The following is a 6,129-nucleotide window of genomic DNA, read 5'->3' on the forward strand; positions in this document are numbered from 1 at the left end:
ACAGAATTAATAGACACAATTACTACACATATATAGGCCTACATATTCTATTACAATAGTCATAAAACACATTATAAAGCTTCGTCAGGGTAATGAAATAATCTATATTGAAAGCTATTTGTATTTTATTCCATTTAAAAGGTGTTAGGTTTAACTGTATTCTGCTAAGGTTACTGCTACAGCAAGATCAAGTTATTTTTTGGATCATACAGTATATCTTACTGTAGTGATGGAGAAGATTTAACTGAGAAAAGAGATGTGAGATAGTTCAGAAGTTTTAGTAGTAGAGGGTTATTGATAAAGTGTAACGCATTGTGATAGACACTATCAACGCATCCACAGTCAACACACACTGGTAGTCATTGTGTGTTTAATATGATGTCATAAGTCATGATCAGGGCAAAGAGTCACGCCCCGTTCTGACACATTACAGGAACAGCTTCACAGTTTTGTGCTGTTTTGTGCTAAAAGAATGTCGTTGTTTAATGGTTTTCAGTTTAGTCACACTGAATTCAATTATTGTTTTCCAAAGCCAAATAAATGCCCGCTGTTATGTAATTTGATCAAACTCATTTATATGATGCCATGAAATCCCATTGGTCATACAAAATAACAGGAGGGACTTTGGTCATTCATCTCTCCACTGAGCTGAGCCATGGAGTAATATCTCTGCCATGTATGGTCAGGCTTTCCGGAGAACAGAGGGATATGGTTTTGTTGTGGTTGAAGCGCAAAACGGGACCAAACCCTACTGACTCATCATCCACCAATCGCCCTAAAGTATGCAAATCCTGGCAGCCATAGCAACAAGAAGAAACAGGAAGTTGTGATGATGTCACCCTGTGTTTTGAGCTCTTCCCCCGTGTGCGCATGTGAATCACTGCAGCTTTGTTTTCAGTGAAGATATGGGATGTTTTACAAGCACGTGTGAAGAGTGCACAGTCACACTAAAAAGTGTATGACGGCAGACAGGAAGTCTCGGGCTGCTGGTGCCCCGGAGCAGACAATGCCACTGAGATTACAACTACCTCCATAACTCAGTAGCTACACCAGCCATTAGCATCTGGCATCTTCACCTCAGCATGGCTATTAACAGCCAGACTGGGAGCTTTAGAGAGCTGCCTGCTCAGAGCCTGATGTCACCCTGTCTGTAAATATATAGCGTGTCAGGTTAAAGGTCAAACAAACTTACTGACCTCAATCCCCATGTAGCATTATCCTCACTGTGGCTACATCCTGCATCTGGCTCAGCTGCCAAAATGTTTTGATTTGATACATTTCTGAGTATTTCTATCAGTGAAGTGAAAATAATGTGGGACTTAAAGGGGCTATATGTAAGAATCAGAAATTGCTTGTTAACAGTGACACCTGTGGCCGTTAAGTCAACGACAGTTAGCTTCCTGTTGCTCACGCTTGTGCTCAGTGAGGCGACAGACACAACATGTTACTTGATTGACAGCTAAAACCACAATATCACTATATATTTCACATGCTTGGCAGTAATGTTAGCTTACCTGTCCAATAGGAATTTTGCCAGTTCTGAGTCTGTTTTAATACCCAAAACCAAACAAAGGTCCCTCCATGAATTGAAGGCACATTCCTGTTTTCCAAGACGGGCTTCAATAGATATAACTTTTTTTGTGCGTCAGTGGAGTTTGCATTGGAGTCTGAGTTGTGGTGGGGGCTGGTTGTTTGTTGGCGTGACTGGACTCCATTTCTGACCGAACGTTAGCTATGGTTGCACACAGTAAGCCCTGTGGCGGAGCTGAAGAGAGTAAAGGCACTTGCGAGCCCGCATGACATCACATCTGTTGGATTTTCCTAGAAAAAACGCATTCTTCACATTAAAAGCAGTCTACAGGCTGATAGAGGAAACCCAGAAAGTTGTGGAAGGTCTCATTTTTTAGGTTAGGTTACAACCCGTTGACATTGACAATAAAAAACATTTATACGTGTAAAAACTTCCAAACAGTCCCTTTAAAAAGTTACTGGAAACAGATACATCCAAGTATACATGCAGATCCACTAAAGAGCAGACCACTTGTTGTTTGTGTTATGATTTAGTTTGGTCCACACTGCACAACACGTGCACACCGGTGTTGTGTGTCAATTATCACACTGGTTTATCTGGTTGTCTTCAAAAGGGAGCTGATAATCAGAAAATCCACACTAATCTGAAATCCATCCCAAACGGTTACACTGTGCGCCACCCACACAGACCTCAGATCAGATGATGTCATGCACCATAAACTCGCTCCTGAGTCTCTCCCTTTCTCTCTCTCTTGCATTTCACAACACATGCTACCACTTCTCATTTACGTAATGGTGTCGGGAACTGCGTCACTGTCACATCTCTGATACACCGTGTGTGTGTGTGTGTGTGTGTGTGTGTAATGAGTGTGTTTATGTTGAGTACGTGTTTGTGTGTAAGAGAGAACATCTGTGTTGGGCTGATGAAGTCACTGGATTTCTGTACTGTACATGTGTGGACGCCAGGTGAAGTCATGTTGTTTGTGTGCTTATTTGCAGCTGTGAATCTGAGTTTATTTTATGTTTTTGTGTGCGTTTCAAACGGTTGGGTAGATAGTAAGGCAGTCAGAAAAAGGAGAGTGAGTGTGTTTCCAGGTCTTAAGGTTGTTTGCTGAAGTCACTGGCCAGTGGTTTATGACAGGCCATTTTAACGCTCGATTAACAGGTCCAACACAGGCCAGCCGGCCCTGGTTAGCCGACCCCAGTGATTTAAGGACATTCTCGTCTCTCTGGGAGCCACACACACATTACAAAGTCCTCTCCTCACCACTGAGCCATCACAGAGCAACATTAATCCTTAAACTTTATGGATGTGATAGATGCTCTTGTCAATGGGTTATGCAACTAATATATCTTAAATAGGGATAGCCTACACATGCAGTTACACTATAAACTTTGTGACAATTCTTTTTTATATTGTGTATGTATACAGTAGATATATATATAAATATATATATATGTGTGTGTGTGTGTGTGTGTGTGTACTGTATATGTATGTGCATATGTATATTTTATATATATATTAATTTAATTTATTGTTTATATATATATATTTTTTTTATTGTTTATTAATATATATTTTATTTCATTTTGTTTTTTGGCTCGTGTGTGGAGAATGTGTTCTGTGTTGAGGGTGAGTTGGAAAAGAGGGTACATATTTGTATTATGCTCCTTAATCCTTGATTGTTCGGCCCTTTTGAAATCAATAAATATACTCAACAACTTTGCAACAGTGATGGAAATTAAACAATAATAATTTAAAATGCTGCAAACAATGATTGATTTTTAAATTTCCCAAATTCCATTTAGGTATGTTTTGAAGCAGTTGCAAGCTTAAGCACTGATGTGTTTTATAAACATGTAAAATAAGCCCATTACTTCAACTCCATTAAAACAAAAAAGCAAGGCAAGAAGGTATTTATATTGCATATCTCATAGACAAAAGCAATTCAAATTGATTAAGTAAAGGCATAAAAGACATTAAAAAGGAATTACAGCATGTTACTGCAAAAGAATGTTTGGAAAAAATGTTAGGCCTAATCCAGTAGCTATTTACCATGATGAATATAAAGACAAGAATTTAGTTTCAAGTTTCACTGTTATTTGTCATGTGCAGGTTAAGACAGGGTCAACAGTACAATGAAATGTCTAGGATGAATGGGTCAGCTCAGCACCAAAAGCAATATATAAGATAAGATAAAATGACAATAAGGGTAAGATAAAAAACAAAAGTGATGACATAAATCAAATGAAATACAGTACTATATACATATGAAAATGAGGATTGTGTGAGAAAGTATCTCCAAGATTGTCAGCATATGACCAACTCACAACCAGTTGTTATTCTATGACTATGATGCTGCCACTCCTAGGTGACTCGGGTCCTCTTTCAGATCATATCCACACAGTATCTGGATGACTGTTCAGGCCTATTTATTGTCAGACTCTCAGATCCTAATGGGACTCTTATTTAACGCTTTAATAGAGGGTGGTGCTCAAGTTAAGCATCAGCTTTAGGATATATGTACAGTAAATTACCTGCTACAGGTGGTCTACAGTTAAATAAACTGTTACAGATATTTGTGAATTTCCTGATACTGATTCCTTATACTTAGCCTATATACAGTATTATATGGGGGTGGCAGTAGCTCAGTCAGTGGGGACTTGACTTGGGAACTGGAGTGTCGACGGTCAAGTCCCTGTACAGACCAAGTATGGAGTGTGGACTGGTAGCTCGAGAGGTGCCAGTTCACCTCCTGGGCACTGCCCAGCGCGCGCTTGCGTGTGGCCGTAGTCTCTGCTCCTCTGCCTGCTTGCCTTCACTCACACAACACAGGTGTTCTCGCTGTCTCGCTCCACCTCTACAAGGCACCAAACCAGCCCCCTCACTCTGACATCTATCCATTAATGTATGTGCATAGGCCCTGTTTGTGAATGTAGGTATTTCGGGCTTGTGCGTTTAAAGTGTAAAAAAAATAATAATAACAGAGTGAAAAAAATAATTTTCTTCTTCTTCTTCTTCATTTGACCATTTGTAATGAATGTAATATATCAAATTAATTCATATTATTTGCTATCCCATACAATTTGGATGACTGCTTAACTTCTCTGCGTACAGTGTTCCACCAAAGACTCAAATCTTCCTGTATTTGGAGGCCAAATTGGCAAACTCTGATGTTATGAAAGCTGTTGCACTGTAAAAGGCAATATGTCAATATGTTTATTGACAAATTGTATGACCCATACCAATTTATAAAAATAGCATTAGATCTCATGCATAGCTTATTTGATGGTCTTATAAATCATTTACCAAAAAGTGGCCTCAATTTACCTGACCCCACCATATGTAAGGAAGAGATATCAGTGGATCTGTATTTGATTACTTATAGAAGGTAATATACTGTATATTGGTATTACACGTACAGGTTTTTAAACATATTGACATATTGCCTTTTACAGTGCAACAGCTTTCATAACATCAGACTTTGCCAATTTGGCCTCCAAATACAGGAAGATTTGAGTCTTTGGTGGAACACTGTACGCAGAGAAATTAAGCAGTCATCCAAATTGAGACCTGACTAGATGAGATGTTAAGACCTATACCTACAGAAAATGTTAATGTTTTTTTTTTTTTTAAAGGCCAACACATATGTGTTTGATGTGTTCGGTGTCTATATAACGCGTGCATATGATTTAACTTTGATTTATTTCAGTGTGTTTTGATGTCAGTAATAATAATAATGTCATACAAAAAATATATTTTTGGGAGGTACTATATGGATGAGGAAGGGTTGTGATAAGGGTTGTGTTAAGGGTTGGTTTATATCTACTTTTTAACTACAGATGGATATGTGGGTTGTAAATAAACTTGGGATGCTGTTCAGATATTTAATTTGGGATGTACATAAATCTGGGATAGTTTATATATTATATTATATTATATTATCATTCTATGATATATGAGTTAAAGGTCCCATATTATGCTCATTTTCAGGTTCATACTTTTGTGTCTCTACTAGAACATGTTTACATGCTGTAATGTTAAAAAAAAACTTTATTTTCCTCATACTGTCAGCCTGAATATACCTGTATTTACCCTCTGTCTGAAACGCTCCGTTTTAGCACATTTTGATGGAATTGCAACAGAATTGCGTTGCTAGGCAACAGCTTGGGTCCATGTGTACTTCCTGTCAGCTGATGACATTCACATCCACTGCAACCAGGAAATAAACTGGGACACATTTAGAATGTTTACGTTTAAAATTGTGTCAAGGGTCTAAATATTGTATATTTGTGACATCACTAATGGGCAGAAATCCTGACAGCTTGATTCAAATGCAGAGTTTTTCTGAATACGGGCTGTGTGTATTTCCCTGTGGATTGAGTGATTCGATACTTTTGTAGTATTTATATAGGACTTATACCTGTTTTATAATAAAAAAACATGAAAATCTCACTTTTTTTATAATATGGGACCTTTAATAGAAGAGAAGTGAGAAAGGGGTAGGAAAAATTTTACTTCTACCTACTCCTTTTCGGACACTATTACTCTTGTTTTGTTTGTTATTATTTTGTATCTGTTTTTATTTATTTTTATGT

This window comes from Sebastes fasciatus, chromosome 17 (genome assembly GCF_043250625.1).
Source record: "Sebastes fasciatus isolate fSebFas1 chromosome 17, fSebFas1.pri, whole genome shotgun sequence".
Classification (NCBI taxonomy): domain Eukaryota; kingdom Metazoa; phylum Chordata; class Actinopteri; order Perciformes; family Sebastidae; genus Sebastes; species Sebastes fasciatus.